Raw genomic sequence first — 26,959 nt, forward strand, 5'->3', positions numbered from 1 at the left:
CCTGTGATGCAGTATGATCTGAACACAGATATGTGGGGGGAAACTAATTAGATATCTAAAGTTGTTCAAAATAGTCTGAAAAGAAAGAGTCTAGGAGCCAGCCCTCTAGGTAACTAACAAGAGCTGTGTCCATTGCTTAGGTGATGAAACTGGTCATGATTCCTATGTTAGCACTTGATATCACAAAATAAGAGACCCTGAGTGGATGAATCTCTAGGTGAGTGCAGAGGGCTACAAATTCTTGGCTCTGACTGGCCAGGAGCTGAGCAAAAGTGAGGGCCAATTGGGAACATGGCTGTGGAGGTGATGTGGAATAGGAAGCCAGTAAACAAAATTATGCACATGTCCTTACAAGAGGAACCAAAGCAACGCTCAAGAGACTGAGTCACATGGAAAACAGGCCTGGAGAGTGGAATCAGATGCCAAATATTTGCAAAATTTTGCCATGTAATTGGCAAGATTTATTCATATTCCTTTTCTTGTTGCTAAACGTTTTTGTCGGTGAGATTTTGAGGAAATGCCCACAACTTCTGGTGACTTACAGCAGATTTCTTTTCTAATCCCTTGCTGCCAAGGTGGTCAGGATCGCCAAATGTTCAGCGCCATGCTGGGGACTGCACAGTACAGTGGTCTATTTCAGTGATTTCAAAGCTGCGGATAATCTTAAATTACTAGCCAGTCATAGAGAATTAGTGGCCAAGACAGGTAGGAAATGACTGCATAGATGATTGATGTGTTAATTTGGTTTCATTTATTTTTTGTCAATTTTTAAATGAACACCGCCAGTTGAAAATGGATGAAATTCTGTGCTAGTCTAGGATTTATTTTAATGCATTTCAGAGACTAAAAATACACTACAGGAGCATCCTAGCAGGCTGAGGAGAAAGCTTTGTTTGTCACAAACTTAAAGTTCTAATTAGAAATGCATTTGCTAATCACATAATTGGTATTTGAATTTATGTACATAAAATGTAACTACTTAGTGTACTTAGGGATCAACAGAGCTATATTAGAGTAATAGAAATTTCTCAAATACTTAAATGGCATGCTCTATGTTTGGTTAAAGAACATGTGCCCTGAAATATGCACAAAAAAAACTTGTCATATTAATTTTCTCTAGCAGTATGTGAAAGGCCAGTTTAAGCCATCAACATGAATCAACCAATACCTCACTGTTTTAAGCCTTTAGCCATTTTCTTTGAATACCTGTCCTTTTCCTCCTATAAACATGCCCCCAAGTCTGGGGAAATAGATGAAATCAAATCATTCTACAGAATCAAACCATGAATCCATTTATTACAAGAAATATAGTGGGAAGTTATAGATCATAAACATGCTCTTTCAATTAAGAGTTTGTTAAATATAGTAATTTTGGAAAGAAGAAAATTAGATATACCTCATTAATCTTTCTTTAAAACTTAGTAAAAATGACTTTTAGAGTAAGGCAGAAAAATGTTATCTCCATTTATTGTAGTTGTGTTGGAAGCATAAATGTCTTGAGATGTTATATAATGCATATCAGATATATGAAGAATCTAATGGAATCATAACAAACATGTGATTGACAGTTGAACTTGGTAAGTCTTAAGAAAATCAACCAGATACCAGAAGATTGTATAGCTGTTAGGGCATATGCCTAGCATGCGTGCTACCCAGGTTTTATTTTTAAAAATCTTTTGTTATTTATTATCCATATAGTAACATGTATGAATATATAGTTACATTTAGATCCAATAAATCTAACCTATACAAATAAACACCAGGAAATAATTAATAGCTAATAAAGAATGACAGGGCTGTCCATTCAAAGATATTTGATTTAATCTTTTTTCATAGCAGCATAGTATTCCATTGTGTATATATAGCACTGCTTTTTTCTTGATTGAATAACCACTTGAACACTTTCAACAGGAAGATATTCACAATCATATTTCAGTAATACAGTGTTCCAACATCCATCCCTCCATCAGTGTACAGTTCCCACTACACCAGTACACCAGTGTCCCCAGTTCCCTCCTGCTACCCTCCCCCCAGCTTGTTTCTATGGCAGACACTTCATTCTCTCTCTCTCACTCGCTCTCTTTCTTTCTTATCTCTCCACTCTCTCTGTTTCTCTCACTCACTCTTTCTGTCTCTCTCCCTTCCCTTTTGGGCATTAAGATTTGCAGTACACACACTGAGAGGGTGTCAATATTTGTCCCTTTACCTATTTTCAGCACACAGCTTTTATCCAGAGTTATCATTTCCAATTATCTTTGTCATGGTGGTTCCTTCTAAATCCCAACTTCTCCTCCCCCAGCACTTGAGGCAGGCTTCCAACCATGGACCCAATCCTTCTGTTCCTTGTTTCTACTGTCTTTGTGTATTGGTATAATATTATGTTTTTTTTTATAGCATCCCACAAATGAATCCAATCATTCTATGTCTATCCCTCTCCTTCTGACTTACTTCATTCAGCATGATACTCTACATGCCTATCCATTTATAAGCAAGTTTAATAACTTTATTTTTTCCTAAAAGCTGTATAGTATTCTATTGGGTAGATGTACATTGTTTCTTTATCCAGCCATCTATTCTCAGGCACTCATGTTGTTTCCAGAGTGTGGCTGCAATGAACATATAAGTGCATATAGCATTTCTCTTGTGTCTTTTGGAACATATTCCCAGAAGTGGTTTGGATTCTGAAACTGCATGCTTCCCTGAGCATTACCAGGGTGGTGCAGGTCTCTCCAAGCACCAAAGAGCACAAGCAGCATCAAATTCTTAGGTCCTTGCCTTAAAAAGATAGTCTGATACCAGGTTTGATGACAAACCAGAAGGGGGAGGGAAGGAAGGAAAGAAGGAAGGGAGGGAGGGAGGGAGGGAGGGAGGGAGGGAGGGAGGGAGGGAGGGAGGGAGGGAAGAAGGAAGGAAGGAAGGATGGAAGGAAGGAAGGAAGGAAGGAAGGAAGGAAGGAAGGAAGGAAGGAAGGAAGGAAGGAAGGAAGGAAGGAAGGAAGGAAGGAAGGAAGGAGAGGGAGGGAGGGAGGGAGGGAGGGAGGCATGGAGGGAGGCATGGAGGGAGGCATGGAGGGAGGCATGGAGGGAGGGAGAGAGGATCTCCACGCAGATTTTTGGGCATCGCTGAGATGTATGCATCTCAGGCTGCATAGTTCTTAGAGAGTACATTCTGTCACAGTACACTGAAATCAAGAAAGTTCAAATGATTTGTTCAAAGTCCTTGTCAACCAGTATACACTATTGTACATGTTCTCACATTGAAGCTGGGGCTACAGAATGAGGGGCTTTGGTCATGTAACCTCAACTTCTCTCTAATAGCCCTGCAGTTCAAGAATTTAGAAAGTAATCTAAAAATAGAAACTTTAGGAGAGTCTTAAGATCCAAAGTATTTGAACTTTTAAAAATTATATTTAAGTTACTATAATTTATAGCACATTCACAACAGGATTCCACACAGCATTCAGAATTCCACCCATCAGTGGGGTTTCTACTTCCCTCTACTATCGTCTTAGGGTCTTCCCTCAAACCCCCACTCCACCTGCCATTGTTTAGCTCAGTTCTGTAGACCAGTTTTTAGGTTTCATTCCCTTTGGCCATGTGTTATTCCTTACATTTTCCTCTATATCTCATGTGGAGACTATTCTGAATATTTTATGATTATTATAGCCTATTATTATTTGGAATACATTATTCTGTATCCTATTTTAATACCTATTTTAATAAATTTTTAGTAAGACCTATAATTTACAAAGTTACTGACAGTTGCATTTTAGGCATGCAATAATTCAACACCAATCCCTCCACTACTGTCAACTTCCCTCCACCTCTGTTCCAGATTCCCTCCCCATCCCAACCCCCCCTTCACTCCCACCTGTTAACTTGAAAAGAATGTTTAGATAATCCTCGACCCCATATTTAGAGAGACGGATAGAGAAGGAGTGAAATGAAGGGGCAAGAAGAGAACAAGAAGTAATAGGTTAGCAGGCATCAGGGCTTAGGTTACATCAGTGATATGATTGAAGGGTATAGCCAGATACCCAAAATGCAGATTAAAGAGACCTGTCCTCTTTGATTAACTTTACTAACTTTACTTTTATCTATGTAGAGGAAAACTGCATGATTTCATCTGTCATATTTCTGAGTAGTATTCCAGCAGTATTCCAAGTATGTATACTCAGGAGTCTTCTTATCCAGTCATCTATTCTTGGAAAATTAGGTTATCTGCAGATCTTGGCTATTGTGAATAGTGCTGCAATGAACACAAGAACACAAACATCTTTTTGAAATTGTATTTTTAGGCCCTTGAGGCAGATAATAGGAAGTATAATTGCTGGCTCATATGGTAGCTTAATTATTAGTTATTTTTCAGACACATCCATATTATTTTGCAAAGAGGCTGAACCAGTAAACTTCCCTACCAGCAATGGATGAGGATTTTTTTTATTCCATGTCCATGCCAGCACTCATTGTATTTGTTTACTTTGATGTTTGCTAGTCTCACTAGTATAAAGTGTTAGCTCAGTCTTCTTTTGATTTGTATTTCCCGGGTGATAAATTATGGAGAGCATTTTCACAGATGTATTGGCTATCTATACATCTTTAAAGAAGTGTCTCTTCATTTGCCAGTTTGCCCCATTTTCTATAAGTAGCTTATTTTGTTGTTGTTAAGTTTTATCAGTATATTGTTATTTATTTGAAGAAATCAGCTATGATTATATTTGTTTGATTAGGTCAAATTTAATCTTACAATTTTAATAAATTTATGTAAAATAAATATTTTAATTAATTTGGCTTTATTTATGTGCCATAATTTACAAAGTTATTCATAGTTGAGTTTCAATTTTCCAACACCTACCTCATTACCAATGTCAGCCTCACTCCCCCAATGACCCCCTTTTGTCTTTCCACTTCTCAAGTTTGCCTCCTTGGCAGGCACATTATTTTAGTTTGATTATTGTAGTTTGGATATTATTCTTTCAGTTTAGTTGCTTCTATGGTTCAGATATATAGTTACATCTCTTCACCACTAGTTTGTCTGGGTCCCTGGCCCTACCAATGTTACTTTCCATCATCCTTTTCTTACTTCCCTCACTTCCATTCTTGTCATCCCTATTCTTATTTCTATGGTCCAGGCTCCAAGGTTATCTAAGTATTTCCCTCCAATGCCTTGCCTTCCATTTTTTGTTATTCTATATGCCACAGTTAATTCAATACTTGTCTTTCTTCTTCTAACTTACTTAACTCAACATTATATCCACAGTTTCATCCAAGTTTTGATGAATTGCATCTTTCATTGTTTCTTGCAGCTGTGTAGTATTCTGTTGTGTATATAAACCACAACTTTATCATTCATTCATCTACTGTGAGACACTGGGATTGATTAGACCTATATTGATTCCATATCCTAACTGTAGTGCTAAGTTCTGCAATGAATAAATGTATGTGTGTGCTATGTCCTTTTAAATGAATGTTTTGTGTTCTGGGGGTCTAACCCAAGTAATGGAGTTACTGTGTCATAAGGTAACTATTCTAAGTTTTATAGAGATGTCTTCACTGGGGTTGAAGTGGACAGTATTCACAATATTCCCAACAGTATTGAATAGGAATTGCTTTTTCTTCAAATTTCCTCAAGACAGATTATCATTTGTTTTGTTTTTCTGATATGTGCCTTTCTCATTGATATGAGATGATATCCCATTGTCATCTTGATTTGAATTGCCCTGATAGTAAGACGGGTGTGACAAAGTAAACGGTTTCTTCAAAGAGTCAAATTAATTCTTGTAAGTAGGGAAGAAAGTCACTCAGCACTGATGGTACAGCAGAATAGCTCTCAAAGGGCCTCATAATTATAGAGAGATTGTGGAAAAAGCAAAAACTAATCTAGGTATTTTCTATAAATCTTGATTTATAAAAACTAGAAAGAATCCAATCTTCTTGAAAGCTGACATCCAACTTTGCAACATTTAAGGTTCTTTTAACATCCCAGCCATACTTGTGATAATATCAGCTAAATTAATGTAAGAGTTTGATGTTTGTTAAATTTTGCTTCACAAATGTGGTATTGGTGTAGAATTCTCCCTCATGCTTATATACATGTTATATTATGCACCTATTACAACATTTGTATGTGCTTGGGGTTTGTTGGTTTGCAGATATGGGGGGTATCCAAGTGGTGCTCAGGAAACCCAGAGGCTTCCAGTGCTTCATGGCAACCTGCGACCCCAAGGATGTGATGGTGTTTAGGCCATGGAGTTGCTAGTGCTGAGAATTAGTCAATTGCTGAATAGTTTAGAAATAAGATATTACTAGTTCTTTAAAGAGTCAGCAAAACTATTTCAAATATCCTACCTGGATCCAGGAACTGGAGTAATAGCACAGCGGGTAGGGCATTTGCCTTGCATGTGGCCGACCCAGGTTCAATTCTCAGCATCCCATATAATTACTCGAGCACTCAGGAGTAATTCCTCAGTGCAGAGCCAGGAGTAACACTTGAGCATCACCAGGTGTGACCCCCCCCCATTGCAGAAATTAGCACTACAGTTAGGATATGAAATCAATCTAGGTCTAATCAATCCCAAAAAAAAGAAGTCAGGACAGAAATTATTTTTCAGCTATCCTAAATTCTTTCTTCTCCAAGTAACTATTCCTAGACTGGGTAAGTTGTAGTGCACTTGGCTGCATGTGTGAGGCTCCGAATTTGATATCTGGTACCACAAAAAAATATCTGTAGCACTGTAGTCCCTGTTGTTCATTGATTTGCTCAAGCAGGCAGAAATAACATCTCCATTGTGAGACTTGTTACTGTTTTTGGCATATTGAATATGCCACAGGTAGCTTGCCAGGCTCTGCTGTGCAGACGGAATACTCTCGGTAGCTTGCTGGGCTCTCTGAGAGGGAGGGAGGAATCGAATCCGGGTCGGCCGCTTGCAAGACAAACACCCTATCCCCTGTACTATCACTCCAGTGGACTGGACTCCAAAAATATAAACAAACAAATAAATAGTTTTCCCCTATAGACATTATGATCCTTGGCTATCAACTTGCTTTGTCATGGAAATTTGGGTATGCTGGGAATCTCTATTACCCTCCCCAGAATAGAATCTGAAAGAAGGAACGGACCCTAATACCTAGCTTAGAGAAAGCCCCCTTACACATTGACTCCTGTATTTCAGACAAATTGAAGGATGATTTCAATGATGCATATAATTTTTTTGTCTTTTTTATTTGCACATCCAGAGCTTCACATATTCACATATCTATATCATTGACTTGATTAAACTTGATAGCTGATGCAATTTAGCTATAATTCCTACCTGAAAAAATGATATGAGGATTCACTAAGATAAAATTTGTAAATAAAATTATGTTTTATATATTTTGTATATATATGCACTCTATATCTATATCTATCTATATATATGTACTTACAATTTGTTTGGATGTTTGTTTCTTTCGCTTTGGGTTATACCTGGCTGTGCTCAGGTGTTGACTTATCCTTGGGTCGAAGTTCAGAGGGCCATATGAAGGGTCAGGGGTTGAATCTGTGTTGGCTGCATGCAAAACAAGCACCTTAGGCACTATATTAGCTTTCTAGCCCCAATTATATAATCATTATTTATTTTATTTACAGACATATTAACTTATCCCAGTTATTACTTCTTGTGTCATTTTAGATGTGTCTCCTATTAAAAAAAATTACAACTGATCTAGCTTTCTGTTTTAAATTTTTATGGTGAGTCTACCTTTTACCAGAAAAATTATGCCATTCCATGGCTAAAACTTCTCAGACATTTTTGTTAATGATAGTTACAAAGTACATAATATTTTTTATGTACTAAGAAGTGAGAGATGGGAAGTGCAATTGTTCAAGCTGTTTTTAACAATGCAAAGTCTGAGTGTCCTTCAAATCTTTGTATCTGGTCTTATTTTGACCTAGAGAAACAAAGATTAATGCAGTGTAATTTTTTGTTTGTTCATTTTCCCGTGCTCACAGAGTACCTGATACAGTGCATAAAAAAATCACCATAAAGTCTTTGATAACTCTTTCCGTTTTAATCTGGGCTGGCTTTGGACACTATATTATGGCAATTTGTGGGCTTAGGCTTACCAAGAGCTATTTCTAGTTTTTTTGTCTCTCAGAGACTGGGCACCCATGTGAGAAATTTGACTGCTCTGAAGGAATGAACATAGAAACAATAGACCACATTGAAATAAATAAGCACACAGCTGAGCCCAGCTTTCCAGAAGAAGTCTCCAACTAGTGCAGATATGAGTGACTGGCTAGTCCAGACTCACTCACTCTAACTGGACAAAGAGCCTGAGAGGACAATATGGGGCTAAAGTTTCACCAACAAGCTCAATTTCTGTCTCATTATGCTAAGAGATAAAATAAAATGTCTTTTAAAGCCAATTTGCATTAGAATAAATCATTGCACAGAAATTAATTAACAAGAAAAAGGTATAAGAAAACAAATTATAAAACAATATGGAGATGCTATGATAGCTGCTAGATTTCAGTAAATTAAATAGTAGTAATAAGAGGTACCTCTTTCTAGCAAAAAAAGTTAAAATTATGAATTTATGTAAGTTTTTAAAAAATAGACATAACTATTATTCTCATATACCAGCACTACCAGAAAAGGAACTTCTTGGGTTTCTGAACTGAGAAAAAATATTCAAGATGACACTCAGTCAGAGGAAGCAGATGGACTTTCTACTATCTCCCCACCAGCTTTCAATATCCTGAACTTCCCTCTCTGCTCTTTCTACTTCAGATTCATTCTCCTCCTCAGGAGGAGAAGAGAAACTGAATTCTAAAATTGCCTGCAGGAAAAACCTTCTTCCCCACTTCATACAACAATAAGTATTATGTGTTCGGACTGCCAGTGATCTGGCTCCCTTCACTCATACGGTCTGAGGTTGACAGAAGTGGGACAGAGGTGGTAATGTGTGTCTCTAAAACGAAGGAGGAACAAAAAAATATGAAGACAATCTTTTAAAAGTGTTTTCAAGAATCATCACTATTGTCAGAGGAAAAAAGAAGCCATAATGAAATCTACAGTCAAAATTTCCAGAAAAGATATAACTGAAAATGAATAAAATGTAATAGATAAAAACATATTAAAACTTCAACATTTCGGTTTACTAAAATAGTTGTCATTGTTTCTATTAGGAACAAAGCACAATGTGGACCCCAAGCAAGATTAATCCACAGTAAGAGTCAGACATAAGAATCATCTGATCTTGGGTCAGGAAGGACTTAGTGGCAGAGTGATGAACCCCTCAAGTCAGCTCCAGCCTCATGTCACATGCCAGTGCAATGCAGCAGATCGCCAGCACACCAAAGCCGAGCAGCTGAGTCACTTTCTCCCAATTTCAAAGGGAAGGGAAATGGGCAAAAATAGTATTCTGATCTAGTTTTATTATAGTACAGAAAAGACTTAGGAGTTTGAAGTAATATAAGCCATGAATTATACCTTACCTAAAACAAATTTCTTTATGTAACTAAAAAGTAACTTTGTAATGAACTTAAAATTTAAATACCCTGAATAATTTTTATAATACTAGAGTGGCAGTGATATTAATATTTTATTAAGAAAAAATTTGATAACTGTTAATGAAATATTTATTATTGAGAGAAAAGTTAGCATTATTCCACATATTAGCATTTTAATTTTTAGTTTAATAATTATTTCAAAATATTTTTATAACTTTAGGAATAATTAAATTCACTCTGTAAAAGATGATGAGTATAAACTCTAATATGCATTTACACAGTAACCCCAAATTCTGATATGAAGGTACTTTAGAGAAATGCTTATCATTCACTTTTCTTATGGGTCTGGTGAAAAGAGTCCTCTCTGTAAACTCAAGTATTGTTTTTCACTTATTTAATATGGAAATCTTTTCTTGAGGATATATCTGGTTCTTTATTTCACTCATTTTGTTGTCTTTGAATTGTTATCTTATCTCTTTCAACCTAAGTATGTTTTTATATTGAGGAGTGTGTTTTTTCTGAGTATATATTTGGTTACTACTTCTGTTCTATTTGGTCTTCTAAATTCATTGTTTGAATTTCAATTCATTCTTCTATCTATAGTCAAATGGATCTCAGAAAACTCTTTGTGCTTTGATTTTTTTTATAATATTGATTGTCTTTTGAGACTTCTAAAGCACAATGCAGTTCTGCTATGCATTTCAATTGTTTTAATCGTTCTTATTTCATCTTTACAACTCTTTTGATCTCATCCAGTTTTCAGATACTTATTTTTTTCATCTCATTTATTGTCTCAATGACTAAACTTAACTTTCATTTTTCAAGTGATCTTATTCTTGAGTATTATTGAAAATATAATCAACATTGAACAAGAGATTTCAAAGTATATATATATATATATATATATATATATATATTGCTTTTTATGTCACACCCAGGATTCTCAGGGGTTAATCCTGGCTCTGCACTCAGGAATTACTCCTGGCGGTGGTGCTCAGGGGGCACCATATGGGATGCTGGGAATTGAACCCAGTTTGGCTGTGTGCAAGGCAAATGCCCTACCTGCAGTGGTATCGCTCCAGCCCCACAAAGTATATTTCTTTATTTATGAAGTCTATGATGAAAACTATATGTTTCTCATTTATATTTCAGAATATATTCATGGGTCCAGTTTTTATTTTTTAACTGATACTCGTCCTCAAACAGTATAATAACTAATAGGAAATAGTTTTCCTCAGAAAGAATATAATTTCCCATTTCCCTATTTTATCTCTGAGTTGGTATGATACATATTAATCAGAATGATGGACTAAATTTAAGAAGACGGAGCAAATTTTTGGTGCCTAAAACTTACTTGTACAGTATCTCTATATCTATGTCTATATATTTGATTCTGTACTGTTCAGTATTCACTATCTATAGGCATAAAATATTTCTAAGAAGTTCATTGAAAAGTGGTGAAGGAAAGTACCAAACTGTAGAGGAACTTAGTATAGACTAAGTTCAACCGGATTAAAAATATTAAACATAAATAAACTGAAATATGGTTTCTCATTTGCACTAGCCACACTTATAGCCATTGTGTACAAACATGAAATATTTCCATCATTGTAGAAAGTTCTATTCAATGATAGAGCTTGGAGGTGAAGTTTTCTTCTCAAGCTCTACAACAATTTGACTAAGGTAAATTGGATTCATTTCTGTAAAACCGAGGTATTATACAATCTTCATTTTTTTTCAAAGTAGAGAAAATCTAAATCTATACTAGTAGTGTATATCACCCCAATTTTAATTTTATTTAATTGCAAATAAAATCCAATGACTCATCAAAAAGATCATACACCATGACCAAGTAGGATTAATTCTGGGGATGCAAAAATAGTTTCACATTTGCAAGCCAATAAACATAGTACACCATATCTATAAAAGGAAAGATAAAACCATATGATCATATCAATAGATGCAGAGATGGCATTTGACAAGATCCAGCACCCATTTATGATTAAAAAAAAAAACTCTCAGCAAAATGGGAGTTGAAGGAACTTTCCTCAATATAGTCAAAGTCATCTACCACAGGCACACAACAAGTATTATTCTCAATGATGAAAAACTAGAGCCTTCCCTCTAAGATTGGGTACAAGACAAGGATACCCACTCTCACCACTTCTATCCAATATAGCATTGGAAGTACTTGCAATAGCTCTTAGGGAAAAAAAGAATATCGAGGGCATCCAGATAGGAAAGGGAGAAGTCAAGCTATCACTATTTGCAGACAAGATACTATACTTAGAGAACCCTAAAGGCTCTATAGAAAAGCTTCTAGAAATAATAGGTGTGTATAGTAGAGTGTCAGGTTACAAAATAAATAATGAAGAAAAAGAAAGAAATATAAAAAAATCTTATTCACAATAGTGCCTCAGAAAATTAAGTACCTTAGAATTAGCTTAACTAAAGAGGTGAAGGACCTATACAAAGAAAACTACAAAATAAAAGAAGACACTAAGGAAATGGAGGAACATCCCCTGCTCATGGATCGGGAAGATTAACATCGTCAAATGGTAATACTCCCAGAAGCATTGTACAGATTCAATGCAGTTCCTATAAGGATACCCATGACATTTTCCAAAGAAATAGACAAAGCACTCCTGAAATTCATATGGAGTAATAAACCACCACGAATAGTGAAAGCAATCGTTGGGAAAAAGAAGAGGGGTGGCATCACCTTCCCCAATCTCAAATTGTACTACAAAGCAATAGTAATTAAAACAGCATGGTGTTAGACTAGAAACCGACCCACAGACCAAAGGAACAGAGATGAATATTCTGACACAGCCTCTCAAGTATAGGATCACTTAATCTTTGATAAAAGAGGAAAAAATTTGAAGTGGAATAGGAATGCCTCTTCAACAAATGGTGCTTGGACAACTGGACAGTTACATGCAAAAGAATGAACATAAACCTCTGTCTAATGCCAAGGACAAAAGTCAGATCAAAATGGGATAAAGACCTCAATATCAGACCTGAATCCATAAGCTACATAGAGGAAACTGTAGGCAGAACCTTCCATGATATTGAAGCTAACAGCATTTTCAACGATAAAACATTAATGACCAAGCAAGTGGAAAAAATATAAACAAATGAGACTACATTAAACTAAGAAGCTTCTGCACCTCAAAAGAAACAGTGACTAAAATACAGAAAGAACCTATGAAATGGGGGAAAAAATTTACCCAACACCCATCAGGTAGGGTCTTAATATCCAGAATATACATGACACCTTGTAGAATTTACAAGAGAAAAACCTTCTAACCCCAAAAAATAGGGAAAACAAATGAACAGAAACTTCCTCAAGAAATTCAAATGGTCAAAAGGCACATGGAAAAATTGTTATACATCACTAATTATCAGGGCGATGCAAATTAAAACAACAGTGAGGTATCATCTTACACCACGGAAACTGGCACATATAAATAAGAACAAGAGAAATCAGTGCAGGCATGAACTCGGGAGAAAGTTCCTGAGTTGTTGGTGTAAATGTCATTGTTGGTGTGAATGCCGACTGGTCCAGCCTTTTTGGAAAACAATGTGGACATCCCTCCAAAAACTAGAAATTGAGCTTCCATATAACCCAGCAATACCACTCCTGGGAATATATTTTGAAGGTGTAAAAAAAAACACAGGAGAAATGATATCTGTACTTGTATGTTTATTGCAGCACTGTTCACAATAGCCAGAATCTGGAAAAAAACCTGAGTGCCCAAGAACAGATGACTGGTTAAAGAAACTTTGGTACATCTACACAATGGGATACTATGCAGTTGTTAGAAGAGATGAAATCATGAAATTTGTATATAAGTGGATGGACATGGAGAGTATCATGCTAAATGAAATTAGTCAGAAAGAGAGGGAAAGACATAGAATGATTACACTCATTTGTGGAATATAAAGTAGCATAATATAACACTGACACCTAAGAACAGTAGAGATAAGGTCCAGTAGGGTCATGCCATGGTATGGAAGCTGGGCCTGTATGCTGGGGGAAAAGGCAGTTGGAATGGAAGGGACCACGAAGTAAATGATAACTGGAGGGATGATCACCCGGGATGGGAGATATGTGCTGAAAATAGACCAGGGATCAAACATGATGGCCTCTTAGTATCTGTATTGCAAATCATAATACCCAAAATTAGAGAGAGAGTAAGAAGAAATGTATCTACCATAGAAGCAGGGGGTAGGATGGAGTGGGGGTGGTGGGAGGGACACTGGGAACAATGGTGGTGGAAAATGTGCACAGGTGGAAAGATGGGTGCTCGAGTATTGTATGACTAAATGTAATCATGAAAGTTTGTAACTCTGTCTCATGGTGATACAATAAAATTTACTAAAGAAAAAAATTCAGAATAGAGAGATAGCACAGCTGGTACAGCATTTATCTTGCACATGGCAGGCCTGGATTTGATTTCTTTGCATATTTAATATTCTTGATTTGTAAAAACTGTTCCCTATGTTATGAAAGTAACTAATAACATTGACTAATGAATTTATTTTTGGATATGGCAATGTATATCTTTTATACATTAATTTTATGTACTACTTTCTATTGTAAATAAGAAAGAATAATAATTACTCTTAGAGTTTAATTTTTTGTTTGTTGGTTGGTTGATATTGGGGTTACACCTGGTTGTATTTGGGGATACCAAGCCATGCTAGGTATCAGATGAACCTCCTTCAGGCTTGTACATGGTGAACCCATTAAACTATCTCTCCAGCCTAACAATTATGCATTTATATGGAGGGTCTGTTATTTAATTAATGTGCATAACAACACTAACAATTGGAGTTTGTTGAGGGTGATTATATAGGACTTCTATTGAGAGTGTATCAATTTCATGATAATTCTACTTCATAGCAGGACACCTAGCAATATGGCCCTAGCAATAGTACAGCAAGTAGGGCACTTGCTTTGTACCAGCTGACAGATCCAATCACCAGCACCAAATATGGATACATGAGCTGAGCACTGCCAGTTGTGATCCCTAAGCATAGAGCTAGGAGAAAGTCCTGAGCACTGATGGGTATGCCCCCCCCAATAAAATCAAATGTGATAAAATAAAATAATGCCCAACCCTAAATAGTTGAAACATGTATAAATATAAGCTTGAAAGATTCCAAAATCGTTATATTAGCTCCCCAATATAGCAAACATGGTCTGGGGCTGCTCTCCATTGTACTCAGTCTGGCTGCGTAGACCTGATATACCATTGCCATACCTGGCAATGTGTACTGTACAACCAGTGGTGATGGAGGCTAATAGGCCACCATGGCAGACCTATGGGTGAGGCATGCAGTGGTGGTGATCAAATTTATGACCTGGTGGGTGGTTCACATATGTGCCATCCCTTCAGTTATCTCTCTGTTCCTACCCTGTGCATTCTTATAAATTCCATAAAAATATATTGAAATAAATTCTATTAGACAAAAATGATGTCTTAAAAATGATACTGTAAAAACTGGATAACAACTGTTAAAAATTAAATTTTTTACATGTATCACAGCAAACCTCACAGTTAATTTAAGATGGATTAAAGACCTAGAGATTAGATCAGAAACCATAAAATACATTGAGGTAAATATAGACAAAACTCTCTCTTGGGGGCCGGAGCGATAGCACAGCGGGTAGGGCGTTTGCCTTGCATGCGGCCGACCCGGGTTCGATCCCTGGCATCCCATATGGTCCCCCAAGCACCGCCAGGAGTAATTCCTGAGTGCAAAGCCAGGAGTAACCCCTGAGCATCGCTGGGTGTGACCCAAAAAAAAAAAAAGCAAAAAAAAAAAAAACTCTCTAGAAACTGTATGTCAAAGGTGTTTTTAATTAACTTATTCCACTGACAAAGGTAACAAAATTTAAAAAAAAAGACTAGATGAAATTGAAAAGTTTCTGATGGCAAAAGAAAGACAGGCTAAAACCAAAGGAATATAGCTGACTAGGAGAATGTATTTGCACACAACATTTCAAATAAAGGACTAACATGGAAAGGCTATGAAGAACTCATGAATCTCAGCAAAACTAAAATTTATAAAAACCATTAAAACATGGGTAGAAGAGATGAATAGACACTTCAACAAAGAAGATATGTGGTTGGCAAATAGGCATATAAAAAGGTGCTTATTATCACTCAGTATCACAAATCAAAACGAGGTACCAGTGAAAATGGTCTACATAAAAAATAAACTCTTAGCATTGATCTTAATGAATTTGTCACTCCATGAGTCTTTATATGAATATGAAATTTCTATTGTATGTGTTTTCAAACACAAATTATATGCAAAACTGATTTTGTGCATTGACTCATCCATAAATAAAGAAACTAAAAGCAACAAATATTTGTGGGAATGTGGTGAAGAGGAATCCTCATCCATTGTTAATGGGAATGTCACCTTGTCTAGCTTAATGACAAAGTATATGAAACATTTCCAGAAGAGTAGGATGGGAATTCTTATTACACCCACTAATCCACTCATAGGCATCTACCTTGTAGCACAAACACATTAACTCAAGCAGATATGTGCCCACCTATGTTTACTGGTTGTAGGAAACTAAATCAAATGTACAAAAACAAGTGAATGGATAAAATAGTTTTGGTACGTTTACACAAAGGAAAACTGTAGGCACTGGAAAAATATCATGCAGCTCACAGAAGCAAAGATGGAACTGAAGGATATCACACTGAGCACAGTAAGCCCGAGGCGGAGGACAACTATAGGATGATCTCACAGATCTGTTACCACATACAGGAACACATTAAGGGTGTGGAAAATAGCACTGTCTGAAAATATCAGTGAATGTTAAATCTCAGAAACTAAAATACAGACCTGAGAGGGCTGGGTTTAGGGGAAGGAAATGAATAGGCTGTCGAAAAGTAACACTGGAACATAAAAAAAAGTTCTTGAGCACATGGATAATGCTAAGGGAAGTAACAGTTTGAACCAGAACCACCACTGCCAACAAATAATGGGTTCAGGAATGGGAGGGAAGGAATGCTGGTCCAGAGTGGATGTAAGGATAGAGGCAGGTGTCATGGACACTTTGGTGGCAGGAATGAGCAGTATCTTTGTGCTTCAATACCAAAAACTCAAACACTTTATAAACCTTTCACCTATACTATAGTAAAAATATATTAAAAATGAATTAAAAATTCCCAACTGACCAAAATAATACTGATGTGTCTTTTGGAACATCCTATCCAAACCCTGGGCACACTTCTTATAGTAAATACTTAATAAATGATTATTGAATAATACCACAAATCATAGTAAAAGCCAAATAAAGAGATAAGTGACTTTCTTCACCTGAATATGCTCTTGGCTTTTCATGGCTAACTTCCTCTGTAGACATAAGAATCTATACTTGCCTTTGCCTTTTCTAAAAAGTGATTCTCCTGTTTCTGAATTCAGCTGTCTTTGCTTCCTGATGTATTCTATAATAATTCCCAATTGAAACTCAAAACATATATAGTACTGAGCATAATTTTAGTAAGAATGAGAAGCAGAATTTTAAACTTAACACACACACACATATATATAGCTTCTTGGGTCACACCTGGCGATGCACAGGGGTTAATCCTGGCTCTGCACTCAGGAATTACTCCTGGCAGTGCTCAGGAGACCATATAGGATACTGAGAATCGAACTCAGGTCGGCCACATGAAAGGCAAGCACCTTATCCTCTGTGCTATCACTCCAGCCCCTTTAAATATATATAATCTTTCATAGATATTTTACTGTTTTTCAAATAAAATGTTCTAGTCCATTTTTTACCAGAAAAAAAAATTGAACTTGTAATACAACATGAGAAGCTGAAATTAGGTAGGATAGAATGATCCAACAGGAGAAACTGAGGTTAGAGTGGGCTAGAGTGATCCAGCAGGAGAAGCCCTGGGTAGAGCAGGCTCGATGGTCCATGGCAGCAGCTCAGTGTCTGTCTTGTTCACTGGTGTTTTTTCCCAGAATCTATGCTAGTTTCTTTAAACTTATAGAAAACACCTAATTTGATGATTTAATGGGTGACCAAACGCAACTTTTAAGAATATCAAGGTCAATAGACTTTATTCTGCTAATGGATTCTCGAAGTGAATTTAGTAAATCTTAGTACAATTTTATTTTCAAACAGTAATGCAAGTATAGAGGAAATAAAATTTTATTCAGAAAAATAAATAATTCTTACAATCAAATACATCTGTATTTCATGGCATGATTTAGGAATATAATCTTTGGTAATGGATTAAATGATTCATCCTCATTTTATCTGTACAATGAAATGAATGATTTTTGCCATAAAGAATTCTTATAAGACTACTTGTTGATTTTGAAAATATAAGAACAATTACAATTGCAATAACTATTTTCAAGGACATATAGAAGTTGGTATCAGAGTGGTTCTTCATTTTCTCAATCCTGGGCTCACTCTAGTTTATTTGAGTCTAAATATATGTTTTAGGAGTCTGAATCAAGAAACTTTTTAAACATGGCATTTGAAGATTGATAAGAAGGTCAGAGTGGAGATAAGTTTGGATTAATTATATAGTAATTGATGTCCTCATGCTAGTCTCTTCTTTCAGACAAAACATCAGATTATATTCAAAATATCCCAACTCACTCATTTGCTGAGAATTTAAGTCCAGCTGTCTCCTGAAAGTGATACTGAGTGCCTAATCTTCTTATTTGGACAATCTTCTTTATTTCATTTCAGTAGTGAAACTGATATCACCAATGCTTATCAGATGAAAGGAGTAGGCAGAACCAAGATTGATAAGAATGAGAAGGGAAAATCGAAGAAAATTGGAACTTAAACTTTCTACCAAAGAGACCTCCACTTTAGTCCCAATTTCAGAGGAATAGTGACAAAGCCCCCATTATAACTATATTCTCTAAATCTTATTTATGTTTTTCTATACCAGGGGCTGAAAATATGTTTTTATAAAGGCACGGAGAGTAAATATACAAAATCTGACTTGCCAGGGCATGTGGTCTTTTTAACAGTCAGTTCTACTGTTGCAGTGAGAGTCAGCCACATTCAATACATAATAAACATGTGGTCATAATCAATCAAACTTCATGAAGACAAATTTGACTTTGTCTTCATATAATTTTTATATAGCCCAAGACATTATTCTCCTACTAATGTTTTCCAGCCTTTTAAAATTACAAAAAATAAAAAAAAATCAACCAAGAGACCTTTCTCAGCCTGCCGTCTGTACAAAAACACATCTGTGGGCATTATTTGGGATCTGAGCCCATTTAAATCTGAGACTACAGTAGGACTTTGTGAAATAATGCAGGTTGTGGGAGCCTTAGACAAAGGGCTTGTTTCTATCCCTGCTGCCTACCTGCCCTTGCTCACATCAGTCCCCTTCCCAGACTTTAACTTTCACTCTATTCAGAGAACTCACATGGATTCTTTTTGTTTGTCTGCTTGTCTGTTGTTTTGTTTGGGGGTTACGCCTGGTGATGCTCCGTTATTAGTTAATTTTGGCTCTGCATTCAGGAATCACTCCTGGTGGTACTCAGACGGACCAAATGGGATTCCCAAGATGAAATTCGGGTTGACTGAGTGCAAGGTAAATGCCCTCTCCACTGTACAGTAGCTCTGGGAACCTCACATGGATTCTTAGGTTACCGGGAGCCCTTTAATGTTACATCTGTAGGAGTACCTGAGAACATTATCCCACTGTTATGGGTTCTTCCTGGGCTGATCAAGCAAAATGGTATCAGATAACTTAGTAGGAGTAAAAGGACATATTTAGTTACATATGTGGGGATTTTTCATACCATTGGATTTTAGCGTAAACAGAGGGAGGGTTTTTTATTTTATTTTTTCCTTTGGATGTGCCAAGTGGTGCTTAAGAGGTCTAGACTCATTCCTGACAATTCTTAGCTAACCAAACTGGCAGGTTCTAGCTAGGCATGTGACCTAACCCCTCCTACCTTCCGTCCTGGATTTGTATTATAAGATAATGAATGATATGGGGCAGGGCTGGGGCATTAAGGAGGGGATAGTGATTTATGTCAATTCTAAAAATAATTTTCTCTAACAGAGAGGTCATTTCTATATATAATCCTAATTTAAGTAATATCTACAGCACTCATTATTCTAGGCAATTAAGGGAATAGTCTGTTTAGAGCTTCTCCTTAGCCTCCAGGACCTGATGATCTCAGCTCAAACAACCCACATATCAGTATGGCATAAGTGAAGACACCAGTCCTGAGAATGTTGGGGAGTCTGTTGAAATGAACTTCATGCTTAACAAATTTGTCCTCATGTCTCCCATGAACCCTAACTTTCCCAGTGTTGAAGGTGGAGTGGATGGAATGATGATGACTAATAGATAATAGAAAAGTCAACAAATTTTAACTAGTTCATGCTACTATATTTGTTAAGACATTCTTTTTTGGTAAACACCTTTAAAATGAATATCATTTTGAATTGATATGCTGAGTTGAAAAGAACTAAAACAGTGTTAAATTCTCCAAGCTTTTTTGCAGTTTTTCTGCTGTTTGATATTTCCTCATGAGGTAGGTTAAAGGGAAAAATATTTCTGTTACACCATTTTAGAAAATCTCTCCACATCATCCTGGGGTCTCCACTTCCTGCTCCTACCCCTGTCTGAAAAATCTAGAGATATGCTTTTTAAGACTGAAATAGATGACTAGTTTATGTGGCCTACATCTGTCCTATAGTTCTTAGCATAGAGAGACAGGTGGAGACAGGTGGAAACTCCAGGTACATGGGTCTGACTTCAATAGCACTGAATTGGGACAGCTTGTGACTGCAGCTGCATTCAGGTCACTGGAGAAAACAGGGAACACCCTGGTTCACTGACTTGACAAGAAACACCAACTGAAAATTCGACCTGGAAAAGCAAGAGGGACAGCCTTCAAGGTTAGTCCTGACTTCACAGCCCAATGCTTATTAAATGAACAAACATACCAAAAAGGTAGCAATGTGAAGAGCTTCTGATCAAGTTGCAGGCTTACTGATAAAGTGTGACATCGTCACTTAATCTCATAGGTAGATTATGGAACAAATGGATTGCATCAGTTGTAGTACATGAGTGGATGGAAGGCTCAGAAAGACCTTGAACTATAATCACATTCTAAATAGGATGGTTCTTCTCTTATTCCCTCTCAAATGTTCCAGAATTTGGGTGAAGCAGAGAGAGCAGGGGATCTTTGAAAAGGTGTCTCCAATGCTAAAGGACAATTTAGCTGTGACAATTTAGATGTTCCTATAAAAAGTAAGAGTGTCCCATATTATCATTCTACCTTTCCTCACTAAATTATCTGTTGTGGATTGAACTAAATTATCTGTTGTGGATTGATAGATTACTTCACTTTAAACAAAGGAACATTGAAGATGTGGTTCATATTGATTTTTTTTTAAATATTTTTGGCACTTGACTCCTTGTATTTTTTTACCCTTGCAAATATTTTGAGAGCCAAACATCTCTGTGAGTTCTTTGTAAAAGGGAATATATTGCTATTAGATGGTTGCATTCCTGTTAGATGTTATTTACCATACAAACAGCATCTTGAATCTGGACAAGGTCAATCGAGGAAGAGCCAACTTATAAAAGCCAGGACAAACGTGGCTTCTGGAAGAATCTGTGCTTCAATGAATGGTATTGATATCCTCTTGGTATCCTACCCCTATCCTTTCACTTATGGGACAATCATAGTATCTTCTCAGATATTATGATTTTCTAGTAATATCAAGTTATTCTACCAATACTGTTTGTTCTAACAGACTCATATCTTATGTCTTGTAATTTGTGTTACACTTGTAATTTATTGTTCATTGGAGTGTCTTTTATCTGCACTAGAATGTAAGCTCTGTGTAAGTAAGGCATTTGTCTATAATTTTCCATGCTTTGCCCAGCATGGTGCCTGACACGTCATGAAAGTTTAATAAAAATTTGTTGAATTCAAATATTTAATTGTTCAAATTTTTTTGCCTGAAAATACATTCCCCAAAGAACTATTCCCTCTAAACCATTTCAAATATACAGATCTTGTTAATTTCATTGCTCCGTATGATTTGTTCAGCCTAAATCTCAGAAATTTCTATTACTCTAAGCCCTTATTCCTGGAATAAGTGTGAATACCTACCCCTGAATTTTCTGTATTCCTGTTCATCCTCCTTTAAACTTTCTTCCTCCTCACGCTTCATCCCCAGGACCCCCGTGGCTCTTAGTATCATAGCCTCATTACTACTGCCAAACCTCTCCAACATGTTTCGCCAAGAACTCTGAAATTACCTCCCTAAGGCACCTCAAGGATTGGAAAACCAGAGATAGTGAATGACTGAAGGGGAAGAACTTCAAGGACTGATGAAAAAAATGAAAAGGACATTAAAATATGTAAGGAATTGGTAAATTAGTACTTGTTTTAAAGCCAACTGAGACTCACCCCTTCCCTGCAAACCAAAAATATTGAAGAAATCAAAGCGAAAAGGAAAGAAGAAATAAAAAGCTGGTAGGTTAGTTTTTAAGGCTTTTTGATATTTCCTTCTTATTCTAGCTTTCTTCCTGTTCTCACTTTTAATAACAAACCCTATGGAAATTGCTTCCAAAGTATAAGATAGTTCAGACAGAGCAAAGGTCAATGTGATTGACATTGACCTTTGAGTCACAAGACTGAGATTCCTCTTTTACTTGGTTTTCTGTTCTTGGACCACTTCACTTCATTTCTAAAACTTTGGCAAACAAGACTGAAGTGCTGCTATTCTTAAGCACTCAGGCAGGGGCTTCTAATGCTGGCAAGGCTAGAAAAGTCATTTATAGGAATGAAAGAAACAATCTTGGAGCGCTTTGGAAATTCTATACCCAATGAAGTGAACTCGGCAATATGAGGAAAAGAGCAGTTTAGAGTTGACATTGAATTGACTGCATTTATCTTTATTTATCCAAGTTCACAGGGCTCTTAGCAGGTTGCGAATAAATATTTCAGGCTAGATTCAGAATTAGCCACAGGAGATCAACAGGAACCCAAGACCCTGAAAACTGAGCAGGCCTAACGAATCAGCTGTCACCTTCTCTGTTTGGCAGTTTGTGTTAAACTATTTTTCCACATTATCAAAGTCATAGAGTAGATTACATTTCTCAATAGCTCTTACCACTTGGCAGGCTAAAGCATGCTTTTTCCCCTGCCAATTTGCAAGATTGTGTCTTTTCTGGTAACCCAACAATTTGGGTTTATTATCTCTTCTAGAACAGTAGAAAAATAATGAAAAGAAATTTAAGATACTCATAAATGCTGATAAAGAAAGTAAAAATTGTTGATTTGAGCACTGGAAAAGATTGCACAAAAGGGGTGGACTGAGGTAGGGGGAGGGATTAGTCTAAACCCCCCAAATCACAGGTGGTCAAAAAGAGGTGCATTATCTGAAAATAACTTCTTAAAAATAAAAAGGAACGATAGTCAGTTTGCTATTTATTATATATATGTATATTCATGTGTGTATATGTATATAGATTAATGAATTTAAACAAGGCCAGTGATGAAATTATCCTCCTACTGGGGTGATCTGTACCCACAGCTCTCTTTGAGGTAGAGCTGTTGAGAATAAACTAATTCAAACCTCTCATTTGCTGATGAAGGAACCAGACCCAGGCATATTGGTGATGATTTTTGGCTATAGGAGTTCAGAGAATCACCTTCCTTTACTGCTTCCTGGGGCCTTTTTTCTCTCTCAAGAGACCTGGCCCAAGGAGTGCTCACTGGGTGAGTCTGGTCAGTGGGCAAAATTGGATTATGTTAAATACGTTTTTAAAAATCCCGTGAAAATACAAGTGACTAGCATCTGCCCTCACTGTCTTTTTTTTAAAATTATACTTGAAAATTTTCAATCTAAATGATACTTTCCAGCCCTCTTATTCTATACACTAATTATGCAAAACTAATTTTTCTATATTCAGAAATGTGGCTACTCCAGTGTAGATTGTATTATTAAGTAATCATGAGTGGCAAGGCAGACTAGGTCAGCAGCAGCAAATGATGGGGGTGAGAGCCCCAAAACTCTTTTCTGCCCTGGGAGTTCCTCCCCCTTCCCAACTGCCAACCACCAGGAGCCACAGAGAGAACCCCACCCCACCCATGCAGATACCCATCCAGGACAGCAGCAGCTGACCCAGAGCCGATGACCTTTGTCCACCAAGGCCAGCACTTGTACACTTGATGCAGAGTAGCAAAGGGACAACTACCGAATGCATACCAACAACCCAGGAGTGTCACAGCAGCCAGCCACAGAATGAGTGCCTTTGCACAACTGCACAGTAAACAGAGCCCTCTACTCTCCAACAATGACGTCCTAGGAAAGAAGCTAAGGTTCTATGGCTGAGAGCCCTGACTGTTGTCCAGTAGGCCCCCCACTCCCCTGCAAAAGCAGATGTACTACTGCCCTCCTCTAACACAACTGCACAACAGCAGGAAGTCTAGGGGGAGGGAGCAATTTAAACCACATCACTATGGAGACTAGCCCACAAGTAGTGAATGGCTGAAATCACATTCCTCAGTGAACAAAACACCAGGAATAATAGAAGAACAAAAGCAACTCATCCATGTCTACAAAAGGTGACTAAAGTGCAAGAAGATCTCCAAGTACTTAGACTTTTAAAATCTGCCTAAAGAAGATATCAGAACAAAAGTCCTATTTGTGCTTAATGATCTGAAAATACTTTTAAACAAAGAACCAGTAATTTTGAAAACCTAAGTTTAATATAAAACCTAATTATGGTAATCAGTGGGAGCCAGGGTCAAGGGGATTCAGGTACACTGGTAGGGAAAAGGAGTGCTAGCCCTGAATCCAAACCAGAGTTGAAGCACTTCAAACATAAGATCTAAACTTTAACCGGAAAACTTTAAAAGGTGCCTGCCAATGTGGCAGGCTTGGTTTGGAGGGGGGGGAGGATCCTCAGAACACTGGTGGAAAGAAGCTGACACTGGCAGTAAGATTGGTGCACAGTATTGGAACACAGTATGTCGAAAACTCAACTATGGGCAGTAAATCATGGTGCTTTAATAAAATAAAATTTTAGAGAAAGGAAGAACTAATTCAAATAGAAATAAGGAGCTTGACCTGGAGAGGTCATACAGCAGGTGTGGTGTTGGTCTTGCAGGAAAGGTGTGCCTGATGCTACTTCCATCCCTAGCACCCCATACAGTCCCTCAAGCTTTGCCCCGAGTGATGCCTGAGTGCAGAGCCAGGAGTAAGCCCTGAGCATCACGGGATATGCACATGCAAGCAAGCAAGAAAGAAGGAAAGTAATCCAGCAGAATCGATGGAGAGTTTTAGCAAGAGCTAAAGTCTTCAGGAGCAGAACAGAGAAAGCTGCTCCTATTGATGTGAATAAATCAAATCACTGACCTCAAAGATTTGGTATACTACTTTTAAAAAATAGGGCGGGGGGGGGACTCTAATCATCCACCTTCACTCATGTCTTAAACACCAGAAAAGAAATAAATGAATCTCAAAACTAGTAAAAGGAAGTAAACAACAAAAACTAGAGCAAAAGTAAATAACACAAAAATCAAGAAAGCAATACATAAAACCAGGTACTTTCAAAAAATAATAATAAATACAAGGTAGATAACAGCAAACCTTTAACTAAACTCACTAGGAAATAAAGAAAAAATAAGAACGCCAAAATAAATCATACCTGAAATGAAAGGGAAGAAATGACAACAGACCTGTCAGAAATTCAAGATGATATGAGAGATTACTATGAACAGCGTTATGTAGTTAACCTGGAGAACCTAGGAAAAATTGGACAGATTCTTAAAATCACATCATCTCCCAAAACTCAGCAAAGAAAAAAAGAGGAAACTCCTTTTCATAGCACAAGCAAGGATACTGAAACAGAGAGTAACAAAAGATGAAGCCATGCAATTTGCTTTATGCTAAATGAAGTTAGTAAGAAGGAGACGGACAAACACGCAATGAGCTCTCTCATGTGCAGGGTATAAAGAAGACTAGCTAGGGAATAAAAAGTGCCCACAGCAATATAAAGCAAGGGTTTGAGTGCTGCTCTATAGTGGATAGCATGCTAAAAATGAAAGAGAAAAAAAAGAACGAAAAAGTTGCTGCCCACAGAGTAAGTGGGAGAAAGTGGGGGCAGCAGGGAGAAGGCTGTGAGAAGGAAACTGGAACATTAGTAGAGGGAAGTGGACACGAGTTAAGAGATTGGTGTTGGAATATTGTATGCTTGGAACTCAATCATAAATAACTTTGTAGCATTGTAATCCATAATAATTCAATTTAATAATATTTTCCCCCAAGATCAAAAGTTCTGGTTCAAGTGGTTTCACTAGTGAGTTCTACAAAAGCTTCAAAGAATACTTACTACCTTTACTCCTCAAACTCTTCCAAAGTTTGAGCAAGAATTCTTCCTAACAGTTTCTATGAAGTCAAAATTAAACATTAAATAGAAAGAGATACTAATTACACTGCACTGTAGCACTGTCATCCTGTTGTTCATCAATTTGCTCCAGCACCAGTAAGGTCTCCATTGTGAGACTTGTTGTTACTGTTTTTGGCATATCCAATATGCCACGGGTAGCTTGCCAGGCTCTGCTGTGCAGGTGGGATACTCTTGGTAGCTTCCAGGCTCTTCTAGAGGGATGGAGGAATCAAACCCAGGTTGGCCATGTGCAAGGCAAATGCCCTACCCGCTGTGCTATTGCTCCAGTCCAGAGATACTAACAAAATAGAAAATTTCGGATAAACTTGTACTGAATAAAAAATTTTATCTGATATTTCAGATAAACATCAGTGAAAAGTCCTCAACAAATTCTTACTGAATTAAGTTCAACAATATATCAAAAGGATCATGAACATCAATCAACTGTGATTTGTCCCAGTGATTGAAAGTATAGTTCAACCTATGCAAAGAAATTAATGTAATGCAGCACATAAAAAGGAAAAAGAGAGACTTTATGAACATATAAATCAATACAGAGAAAGGTTTCATCAAATCCAACATCCATTCACGATAAAAGCACACAACAGATTGGGTTTGGAAGGAACTGTCTTCCAGGTAGTAAGAGTTATCTATAACAAATCTACAGCCATTATCTTTCATGGTATTGAAAACCTGAAAGCATTCTCTTTGAGATCAGGCACAAGGCAAAGATGTTCACAGTCTCCACCTCTGTTTAATATGTATTAGAATTACTAGCAACAGTAATCAGGAAAGAGAAAGAAGAGATTCAGCATTCGTTCATGATAAAACCCTTTAACAAGGTAGGGACAGAAGAGATATAAATCAAGATATCTGTGGTCATTTACAACAAACTCTTATACTCAATGATAAAAATCTGATAGGTTTCCCTCTAAGTCACAAGGTAAGGATGTCTATTTTTCCCCCACTTCTATTCAATATAGTTTTGGAAGTCCTTGTCACAGTAATCA

General features: G+C 37.0%; 1 protein-coding gene across 1 annotated transcript in view; it reads left to right on the plus strand.

The window, feature by feature from the left end:
• The window catches only part of ZMAT4 (zinc finger matrin-type 4), a 529,730-nt gene that overhangs the window by 456,795 nt on the left and 45,976 nt on the right, over nt 1-26,959 (plus strand). The gene's annotated exons all lie outside the window — the stretch shown is intronic.

Source organism: Sorex araneus, chromosome 1, assembly GCF_027595985.1.
Source record: "Sorex araneus isolate mSorAra2 chromosome 1, mSorAra2.pri, whole genome shotgun sequence".
In the NCBI taxonomy this organism is placed as follows: domain Eukaryota; kingdom Metazoa; phylum Chordata; class Mammalia; order Eulipotyphla; family Soricidae; genus Sorex; species Sorex araneus.